Source organism: Crinia signifera, chromosome 7 (assembly GCF_055691185.1).
Source record: "Crinia signifera chromosome 7, ASM5569118v1, whole genome shotgun sequence".
NCBI lineage: Eukaryota > Metazoa > Chordata > Amphibia > Anura > Myobatrachidae > Crinia > Crinia signifera.
Window position 1 is genome coordinate 83,913,763 of NC_139223.1, and position 11,223 is coordinate 83,924,985.

The 11,223-nt window shown below is 59.9% G+C and overlaps 1 long non-coding RNA gene across 1 annotated transcript in view; it reads left to right on the top strand.

Moving 5' to 3' along the window:
• The window catches only part of LOC146019495 (uncharacterized), a 9,414-nt gene extending 5,937 nt beyond the window's left edge, over positions 1–3,477 (top strand). The window contains exon 4 of the long non-coding RNA XR_014450574.1: positions 3,413–3,477. This is a non-coding gene — a long non-coding RNA (uncharacterized LOC146019495). The remainder of the gene's footprint in view (positions 1–3,412) is intronic.
• The last annotated feature ends 7,746 nt before the right edge of the window (positions 3,478–11,223 follow it).

Consider the following 11,223-nt stretch of genomic DNA (forward strand, 5'->3'; position numbering starts at 1 on the left):
TGCCTCCGCCACCGGGAAGGCAGAAAGAAGCCACCCTGGTCATCAGAGGAGCAGTTGCACCCAGGTAAATCCATCCCCCCCACTGTCCCTGTGTGTACGCTGTTCAACCCCCAGTGCCCCGTGTGTATGTTGTTCACCCCCAGTGCCCCCATGTGTGCGCTGTTCGCCCCCCAGTGCCCCCGTGTGTGCTGTTCGCCCCCCAGTGCCCCCGTGTGTGCTGTTCGCCCCCAGTGCCCCCATGTGTGCGCTGTTCGCCCCCCAGTGTGCCCCTGTGTATGCGCTGTCCACCCCCCAGTGTGTCCCTGTGTGTATGCTGTCCGCCCCCCTGTGTACGCTGTCCGCCCCCCAGTGCCCCCCTGTGTACGCTGTCCGCCCCCCAGTGCCCCCGTGTGTGCTGTTCGCCCCCCAGTGCCCCCGTGTGTGCTGTTCGCCCCCAGTGCCCCCATGTGTGCGCTGTTCGCCCCCCAGTGTGCCCCTGTGTGTGCGCTGTCCACCCCCCAGTGTGTCCCTGTGTGTACGCTGTCCGCCCCCCTGTGTACGCTGTCCGCCCCCCAGTGCCCCCCTGTGTGCGCTGTCCGCCCCCCAGTGTGCCCCTGTGTGTGCGCTGTCCACCCCCCAGTGTGTCCCTGTGTGTACGCTGTCCGCCCCCCTGTGTACGCTGTCCGCCCCCCAGTGCCCCCCTGTGTACGCTGTCCGCCCCCCAGTGCCCCCGTGTGTACGCTGTCCGCCCCCCCAGTGCCCCCGTGTGTACGCTGTCCGCCCCCCAGTGTCCCGTGTGTACGCTGTTCGCCCCCCAGTGCCCCCGTGTGTGCTGTTCGCCCCCCAGTGTCCCCGTGTGTGCGCTGTCCACCCCCCAGTGTGCCCCTGTGTGTACGCTGTCCGCCCCCCCAGTGCCCCTGTGTGCGCTGTCCGCCCCCCAGTCCCCCCGTGTGTGCGCTGTCCACCCCCCAGTGTGCCCCTGTGTGTACGCTGTCCGCCCCCCCAGTGCCCCCGTGTGTACGCTGTCCGCCCCCCAGTGCCCCCGTGTGTACGCTGTTCGCCCCCTTGTGTACGCTGTCCGCCCCCCAGTGCCCCCGTGTGTACGCTCTCCGCCCCCCAGTGCCCTCGTGTGTACGCTGTCCGCCCCCAAGTGCCCCCCGTGTGTGCTGCTCGCCCCCCAGTGCCCCCGTGTGTGCTGTTCGCCCCCCAGTGCCCCCGTGTGCACTGTCCGCCCCCCCAGTCCCTCCGTGTGTGCGCTGTCCACCCCCCAGTGTGCCCCTGTGTGTACGCTGTCCACTCCCCCTGTGTACGCTGTTCGCCCCCCAGTGCCCCCGTGTGTACGCTGTTCGCCCCCTTGTGTACGCTGTTCGCCCCCCCCCCAGTGCCCCCATGTGTACGCTGTCCGCCCCCCCAGTGTCCCCGTGTGTACGCTGTCCGCCCCCCCAGTGCCCCCGTGTGTACGCTGTCCGTGCCCCCATGTGTACGCTGTCCGTGCCCCCGTGTGTACGCTGTCCGTGCCCCCGTGTGTACGCTGTCCGTGCCCCCGTGTGTACGCTGTCCGTGCCCCCGTGTGTACGCTGTCCGTGCCCCCGTGTGTACGCTGTCCGTGCCCCCGTGTGTACGCTGTCCGTGCCCCCGTGTGTACGCTGTTCGCCCCCTTGTGTACGCTGTTTGCTCCCGTGTGTACGCTGTCCGCCCCCCCAGTGCCCCGATGTGTACGCTGTCCGCCCCCCCCAGTGCCCTCGTGTGTACGCTGTCCGCCCCCCCAGTGCCCTCGTGTGTACGCTGTCCGCCCCCCAGTGCCCCCCGTGTGTACTCTGTCCCCCCGTGTGTATGCTGTCCCCCCGTGTGTACGCTGTCCCCCGTGTGTACGCTGTCCCCCCCAGTGCCCCCGTGTGTACTCTGTCCACCCCTGTACTGCAGCTGCACTCAGGTAAATCCGTCCCCCCACTGTCCCTGTATGTACAATGTCCCCCCAGTGCCCCTGTGTGTACGCTTCCCCCCTCAGTGCACCCATGTGTACGCTGTTCCCACCAGTGCCCCCCGTGTGTACGCTTCCCCCCGTGCGTACGCTGACCCCCCAGTGCCCCCCTGTGTTTACGCTGTCCTCCTCAGTCCCCTCCCCCCGTGTGCACGCGGTCTCCCCCAGTGCGCCCCCCGTGTGTATGCTGTCCCCCCCAGTGCCCCCCCCTCCGTGTGTACGCTGTCCCCCCAGTGCCTCCCCCCCTGTGTGTACGCTGCCCCCCCAGTGCCCCTCCTGTGTGTGTACGCTGTCCTTCCCCCCCAGTGCCCCCCCGTGTGTATGCTGTTCTTCCCCCCCCAATGCCCCCCGTGTACGCTGTCCCCTTCCCCAGTGCCACCCCCGTGTGTACGCTGTCCCCCCAGTGCCCCCCGTGTGTACGCGGCCCCCCCAGTGCCCCTGTGTGTGCTGCCCCCCCCAGTGCCCCTGTGAATGCTGCCCCCCAGTGCCCCCGTGTGTACCCTGTGCCCCCCATATATGCTGCCCCCCCATGTGTATGCTGCCCCCACATTGCCCCCCGTGTACGCTGTCCCCCCTAGTGCCCGCTTCCCCGTGTGTACGCTGTCCCACCCAGTGCCCCCCCCTGTGAGTACGATGTCCCCCCCTGTGTGTACGATGTCCCCCCCCCTGTGTGTACGCTGCCCCCCCAGTGCCCCCCCCTATGTGTGTACGCTCCCCCCGTGCCCCCCGTGTGTGTACGATGTCTCCCTCCCATGTACACTGTTCCCGGCCCCCGTGTGTACGCTGTGCCCCCGTGTGTACGCTGTCCGCCCCCGTGTGTACGCTGTCCGCCCCCGTGTGTACGGTGTCCGCTCCCGTGTGTACGCTGTCCGCCCCCGTGTGTACGATGTCCCCCCCCCCTGTGTGTACGCTGCCCCCCCAGTGCCCCCCCCCTATGTGTGTACGCTCCCCCCGTGCCCCCCGTGTGTGTACGATGTCTCCCTCCCATGTACACTGTTCCCAGCCCCCATGTGTACGCTGTGCCCCCGTGTGTACGCTGTCCGCCCCCGTGTGTACGCTGTCCGCCCCCGTGTGTACGGTGTCCGCTCCCGTGTGTACGCTGTCCGCCCCCCTGTGTACGCTGTCCGCCCCCCTGTGTACGCTGTCCGCCCCCCTGTGTACGCTGTCCGCCCCCCTGTGTACGCTTTCCGCCCCCCAGTGCCCCCCTGTGTACGCTGTTCGCCCCCCCAGTGCCCCCGTGTGTACACTGTTCGCCCCCACCCCCCCCAGTGCCCCCGTGTGTACGCTGTTCGCCCCCCCCAGTGCCCCCGTGGGTACGCTGGTTGCCCCCCCCCCTGTGTGTACGCTGTGCCCCCTCCCGTATACGCTGTGCCCCCCCCTCCGTGTGTACGCTGTGCCCCCCTTCGTGTGAACGCTGTGCCCTTTAATATTATTGTTATGTTTCCTGCCCAGACGCTGACCACGCCATGGTACCGCCGGGACTGAGACGCTTCCACAGCCTGCGGACCAGATTGAAGTGCTTCCTTGTAGATTGAAGTGCTTCCTTGAGATGCCTCCGCCACCGGGAAGGCAGAAAGAAGCCACCCTGGTCATCAGAGGAGCAGCTGCACCCAGGTAAATACGTCCCCCCACTGTCCCTGTGTGTACCCTGTCCCCCAGTGCCCCCGTGTGTACGCTGTCCCCCCAGTGCCCCCCGTGTGTATGCTGTGCCCCCCCGTGTGCGCTGTGCCCCCCCAGTGCCCCCGTGTGTACTCTGTGTCCCCCCCCCCAGTGCACTTCCGTGTGTACGCTATCCCCCACCGTGTGTACGCTGTCCCCCCAGTGCCCCCCGTGTGTACGCTGTCCCCCCAGTGCCCCCGTGTGTACGCTGTCCCCCAGTGCCCCCCTGTGTGTACGCTGTCCCCCCAGTGTGTACGCTGTCCCCCCAGTGCCCCCCGTGTGTACGCTATCCCCCCAGTGCCCCGTGTGTACGCTTTCCCCCCAGTGCCCCCCCATGTGTACGCTTTCCCCCCAGTGCCCCCCCATGTGTACGCCTACCCCCCAGTGCCCCCCGTGTGTATGCTGTGCCCCCCATGTGTACGCTGCCCCCCCCAGTGCCCCCGTGTGTACTCTGTGTCCCCCCCAGTGCACTTCCGTGTGTACGCTATCCCCACCATGTGTACGCTGTCCCCTCAGTGCCCCCGTGTATATGCTGTCCCACCAGTGCCCCCCATGTGTATGCTGTCCCCCATTGCCGCCCCCCGTGTGTACGCTATCTCTCCAGTGCCCCCCTGTGTGTATGCTGTCCCCCCAGTGCCCCCCCCGTGTGTACGCTGTGCCCCCGTGTACGCTGTCCCCCCAGTGCCCCCCGTGTGTACGCTGTCCCCCCAGTGCCCCCTGTGTGTACGCTGTCCCCCCAGTGCCCTCCGTGTGTACGCTGTCCCCCCAGTCCCCCCCCGTGTGTACACTGTCCCCCCAGTGCCCCCCGTGTGTACACTTTCCCCCCAGTGCCCCCCCCGTGTGTACGCTTCCCCCCAGTGCCCCCCCATGTGTACGCCTACCCCCCAGTGCCCCCCCGTGTGTATGCTGTGCCCCCCATGTGTACGCTGCCCCCCCCAGTGCACCCTGTGTGTACGCTGTCCCCCAGTGCCCCCCCTGTGTATACGCTGTGCCCCCCTTGTGTATACGCTGTCCCCCCAGTGCCCCCCGTGTGTATACGCTGTCCCCCCAGTGCCCCCCGTGTGTACGCTGTCCCCCCAGTGCACCCCCCCATTTGTACGCTGTCCCCCCCAGTACCCCCCCCCGTGTGTCCACTGTCCCCCAAGGCCCCCCCGTGTGTACGCTGTGCCCCCGTGTGTACGCTTTTCCCCCAGTGCCCCCCATGTGTACGCTTTCCCCCCAGTGCCCCTCCCCATGTGTACACCTACCCCCCACTGCCCCCCTGTGTGTATGCTGTGCCCCCCCATGTGTACGCTGCCCCCCCGTGCCCCCTGTGTGTACGCTGTCCCCCTAGTGCCCCCCTGTGTATACGCTGTCCCCCCAGTGCCCCCCGTGTGTACGCTGTCCCCCCAGTGCCCCCGTGTGTATACGCTGTCCCCCCAGTGCCCCCGTGTGCATACGCTGTCCCCCCAGTGCCCCCCCGTGTGTACGCTGTCCCCCCAGTGCCCCCCGTGTGTCCACTGTCCCCCCAAGGCCCCCCGTTGTACGCTGTGCCCCCGTGTGTACGCTGTCCCCCTCCAGTGCCCCCCGTGTGTACGCTGCCCCCCCAGTGCCCCCCGTGTGTATGCTGTCCCCCCCCCCAGTGCCCCCCGTGTGTGCGCTGTCCCCCCAACCCCCCCCCCAGTGCTCCCCCATGTGTACACTGTACCCCCAGTGCCCCCCGTGTACGCTGTCCCGCCCCCAGTGCGTACGCAGTCCCGGCCCCCCCATTGGCCCCCGTGTGTATGCTGCCCCCCCCCCAGTGCCCCCCGTGTGTACACATTGTTGATGTTGTTGTTGTTGTTGTTATATTTCCTGCCCAGACTCTGTCCTCCCCATGCTGCCGCCGGGACTCGACGGGACTAGGTTCAGGTGCTTCCACAGCCTGCGGCCTAACAGTCTGGTGAAGCCCCGGCCTTGAGTTGCCTCCGCCATCCAGAAGACAGAAAGCAAGCAGCCACCCGGGCCATCAGAGGAGCAGCTGCACCCAGGTAAATCCATCCCCCCACTGTCCCTGTGTGTACCCTGTCCACTATCCCCACTATCCCTGTGCACACCCTGTCCCCCCCACTGTCCCTGTATGTACCCTGTCCCCCCCACTGCCTGCCGTGTGTACGCTGTCCCCACAGTGCCCGCCGTTTGTATGCTGTCTCCCCAGTGCCCTCCGTGTGTACTCTGTCCCCCCCTGTAATGCAGCTGCACTCAGGTAAATCCGTCCCCCCACTGTCCCTGTATGTACCCTGTCCCCCCAGTGCCCCTGAGTGTACGCTCCCCCCCCAGTGCACCCGTGTGTATGCTGTCCCCACCAGTGCCCCCCATATGAACAGTCCCACCCGTGTGTACGCTGTCCCCCCCTTGAGTACGCTGTCCCCACTAGTGCCCCCTGTGTTTACGCTGTCCTCCTCTGTCCCCTCCCCCCGTGTGTATGCTGTCTCCCCCAATGCACCCCCGTGTGTATGCTGTCCCCCCCAGTGCACCCCCGTGTGTATGCTGTCCCCCCCAGTGCCCCCCCCTCCGTGTGTATGCTGTCCTCCCCGTACCCCCCATGTGTAGGCTGTCCCCCCCCGTGCCCCCCCATGTGTAGGCTGTACCCCCCCCCAGTGTCCCCACCCCCTGTGTGTACGCTGCCCCCCAGTGCCTCCCCCCTGTGTGTACGCTGCCCCCCTAGTGCCCCCCCTGTGTGTGCTGTCCTTCCCCCCCCAGTGCCCCCCGTGTGTACGCTGTCCCCTTCCCCAGTGCGCCCCCCCGTGTGTACGCTGTCCCGCAGTGCCCCCGTGTGTACGCTGCCCCCCGTGTGTACGCTGCCCCCCCAAGTGCCCCCCGTGTGTGCTTCCCCCCCAGTGCCCCCCGTGTGTGTGCTTCCCCCCCAGTGCCCCCGTGTGTGTGCTTCCCCCACAGTGCCCCTGTGTGTGTGCTGCCCCCCCAGTGCCCCTGTGTGTATGCTGCCCCCCCCAGTGCCCCCGTGTTATGCTGCCCCCCCAGTGCCCCTGTGTGTACGCTGTACCCTGTTCCCCCCATGTGTATGCTGCCCCCCCCATTGCCCCCATGTGTACGCTGTAACCCCGTGTGTACCCTGCCCCCCACCATTGCCCCCCGTGTGTACGATGTCCCCCCAGTGCCCCCCGTGTGTACGCTGTTGCCCCCCCATACTGCCCCCCGTGTGTACGTTGTCGTCTCCCCAGTGCCTCCCCGTGTGTTCGCTCCCCCCACATTGCCCCCCGTGTGTATGCTGCCCCCCCCCCAGTGCCCCTGTGTATGCTGCCCCTGTGCGTATGCGGCCCCCAAGTGACCCCGTGTGTACGCTGTACCCTGTGCCCCCTTGTGTATGCTGTCCCAACATGTGTACGCTGTAGCCTGTGCCCCCCGTGTGTATACTGTCCCCCCCCGTGTGCACACTGTCCCCCCCCGTGCCCCCGTGTGCACACTGTCGTCGTCCCCGGTGCCCCTTGTGTGTATGCTGTTGCCCCTGTGTGTGTATGCCGTGCCCCCGTGTGTATACGCAGTCCCTCCCCCAGTGCCCCCATGTGTAGGCAGTCCCTCCCCCAGTGCCCCCCCATGTGTACGCAGTCCCTCCCCCAGTGCCCCCCCATGTGTACGCAGTCCCTCCCCCAGTGCCCCCCATGTGTACGCAGTCCCTCCCCAGTGCCCCCCATGTGTACGCAGTCCCTCCCCCAGTGCCCCCCATGTGTACGCAGTCCCTCCCCCAGTGCCCCCCATGTGTACGCAGTCCCTCCCCCAGTGCACCCCCATGTGTACGCAGTCCCTCCGCCAGTGCCCCCCCATGTATACGCAGTCCCTCCCCCAGTGCCCCCCCATGTGTACGCAGTCCCTCCCCCAGTGCCCCCCATGTGTACGCAGTCCCCCATGTGTACGCAGTGCCCCCCGTATGTACGCAGTCCCCCCAGTTCCCCCCGTGTGTACGCAGTCCCCCCCCCAGTGCCCCCCGTGTGTACGCTGTGCCCCCCCCCAGTGCCCCTCGTGCGTAAGCTCTGCCCCCCCTATGTGTACCCTGTGTGTACATTGTCCTCCTCCAATGCCCTACAGTAAAGCTTCTACTCTCTGGGTGTCATGCTCATTGCCAGGGGTTTCTTGGGATGGATGTCTTGCCTGTTGACAGGGGTTTCATGCACTGGGACGGGTGTCATACAATGCCAGGGGTTTGTTATTCTTGTGGCCAGGGGTAATGCTCATTGCCAAGGGTGTGTTATCATTAAACATTTAAAAAATCTAATTGTATTCTTTCACTGAAATTTAAAATTTCAAATAAAAAAAAAAATAAATTGAAAAAAACCTATGAAATTCCAAAGACAAAAAACCTTACGGTTTCACATGTCCCATTAAGGCTTCTTACACATGATCTGGCATTTCTGAAACCTGTTGTAACTCTTCCACTCAAACGCCAAAAAGCAATGAAATTCCGATCATTAAGGCTGACGCCTTAATGGACGTGTTCCTTGCGCAATACAGATATGGTACGCCATCACAGCCTGTGGGTAAGTGCAGATTCAGCACTCTCACAGAGTGAGATTGCTGTCACTCACAAAATGGTGGAGCTGCTAATTCACAGATTTGTGTGCTCATTGGAATACACACATGCAGTCTATGCAACTGAAGGTCTGAGCAGTAAACAGAGCCGAGAGGATGGGGAAAAAGTGGTGTTGATTGGGGTAGGAGGCAGTGTGGTGCAGATGGGGAGGAATAGAAATGCGTAGATGGTAGGAAGGCTAAGCAGCACTGATGGGGGACTAACGAAGCAGATGGGTGGAAAACTGTGGCACGAATTGGGGAAGGTAAGGCAGAGTGATGCGATTGGTTGGGAAACAGAGGAGCAGTTGGAGGAAAGACAGCACTGATGGGGGAGGGGGTTCGGAGCAAAGGGGATAAAGGGAAAACAGAACAGTGTAGATGGAGAGGGGAGACAGCAGTACAGATGGAAGGAAACTGTCATGGATGAGGCGGGCAGAGCAGCATTAATGGAGGGGGAGACAGAGTATCGCTAATAGAGGGGAAGCCAGTGGCACAGATAGAAGGAAACAGTGGCATCTGTGTGGAAAGACAGGGCAGGGCAGATGGGAATAGACACATTGTTGTGGATGAGGGAATCCACACAGCAGTAGGTATCGGGGAAGACAGAGCAGCATGAAGGCGTACGGGAGAAGAAAGAGTAGATGCATAGTAGTTGGGAGTATTATAGTTTTTGCAAGTGTGAAAGATGTTTCTGGTAACTGCATGTGAATACTAAATGAAATGGATATAGGTAGTGAGTGTGAAAGATGTTGGACCCTCAGTGGGATAGTTCTAGTAATAGTGTTTATTCTAGCACCCGCTATCTTTGAAAACCCATGCAGTTCCTCTACCCTGTCTGGGGTGTTGCTGGCTGCTCTAGTGTTTCTAGCACAAGTCTGGTTTGCAGTGCTGATATACAGATCACACTAGAAGCACTACAGCAGACAGCTACACCCCAGGCAGGGAAGAGGAACTGCATGGGTTTTCAAAGATGGCGGGTGCTATAATGAACACTATAGTAACTCAGAGGTATAGACAGTTTTAGAAGATTGCAGATACTTATTAGGATGAGTGCGCCACATAACTGCTCAGACCTTCAGTTGCATAGACTGCATGTGTGTATTCCAATGAGCACACAAATCTGTGAATTAGCAGCTCCACCATTTTGTGAGTGACAGCAATCTCACTCTGTGAGAGTGCTGAATCTGCACTTACCCACAGGCTGTGATGGCGTACCATATCTGTATTGCGCAAGGAACACGTCCATTAAGGCGTCAGCCTTAATGATCGGAATTTCATTGCTTTTTGGCGTTTGAGTGGAAGAGTTACAACAGGTTTCAGAAATGCCAGATCATGTGTAAGAAGCCTTAATGGGACATGTGAAACCGTAAGGTTTTTTGTCTTTGGAATATATATATATATATATATATATATATATATATATATATATATATATAGACAGTAGTACCGGACCGGCACTCCTCACTTGCAGGTTTGCGCTGTCGTGCCTTCCGATACAAATGTACACATAGATAGGAGAAATGGCGGCACTGGCAGACTTGATGAAAAAATCAAGGTATTTTATTTCACATCACAGCAAAAACTCGTGCGTGGGTGTCCGACGTTTCGGGGTAGTGTCCCCGTTTTCAAGGTGCTATTCGTTGTTATTCTGCACCTTGAAAACGGGGACACTACCCCGAAAAGTCGGACACCCACGCACGAGTTTTTGCTGTGATGTGAAATAAAATACCTTGATTTTTTCATCAAGTCTGCCAGTGCCGCCATTTCTCCTATCTATGTATGTGTATATATATATATATATATATATATATATATATATATATATATATATATATATATATATAGCTTACAAAGATAAATGAGGACACTCACCGGGCTTCATATATGGATAAATAACTTTTTCTTTTTAATCCATCTTCAGCAGTTCACAAACATAAAGTGCAATGTGCATGACAGTGGGCCATGGGCCAATGTTTCGGTCTGCCCCCAGACCTTTGTCAAGGCCCCCACTATCTCCTCCTAAAGTGCATAAAACCCCATTGTGCCAGCAAAGCATAAATACCCTTTAGGAGCTCAAAGCCACACCCCCTTGGAGTTATTAGTAACATACGACCTGGGACTACAAACAACATGAATAATCCTATGTGTATACATACAAACATTAGCTGGTAGTAACCTACCATATCCGCGCTTTGCGGACTGCCCAATGGTTTCTTGCCTGCCACGCCGCCGCCGCCATTATCAGCACTGATAGCCCGGCGTGCGGGTCATCTCCCGGAAGTGTGTCATCACTTTGACGCATTACTTCCGGTTAAATGGAACGCAAATCCAGGAAGCTTGCGTTCCACTGCGCTTCTCATGTCCTGCTGTATGCAGGTTACTAAAACATCCGTAAACAGTGCGTTTTAAGTGGCTTAATCAACTCAAAATGTATATCCATCTAATAGGTATGATAGATCATCCCAGATCTGGTTGTAAGATATCCATATGTATACAAAAAAATACTCCACGTATGGGTCATGTGTCACAGAGCTCCCCAGAGTACCACTGCCCACCTAGCACAGCGCCACCTAGTGTACAACATCATAACAAAAAAAAAGGACAAAAAAATATATAATATCATGACATATATATACTAACAAAAATATACTACATATACAATTAATTCAACAAGAAGAAACTGCTATTTATTGGTTGCTCAAACCATCCTGCACTACAAGATTAAACTACAAGAAAACAGAGAAGGAATTATTTTTGTTAAGTCCCCTTGGGGACACAGTGTCCAGTTCATGGATCCACTTAACTTCCTTTTTTAGAAGGATCAGACCTCTGTTTCCTCCTCTCAACAAAGGTGGCACCCAGTCTATTATCATGCAACTCAGTGCAGAAATCTGATGTTTGCATTTCAAAAAATGCGCCGCCACTGGTTTATCTGTGGTGTTGTGGGCATAGGCAAGCAGAATGGATGACTGGTGTTGATTTATGCGTTCGCGAAAAGTTAGCACCATCTTCCCCACATAAATAAGCCCACATGGGCACCGTAAAAAGTACACCACATG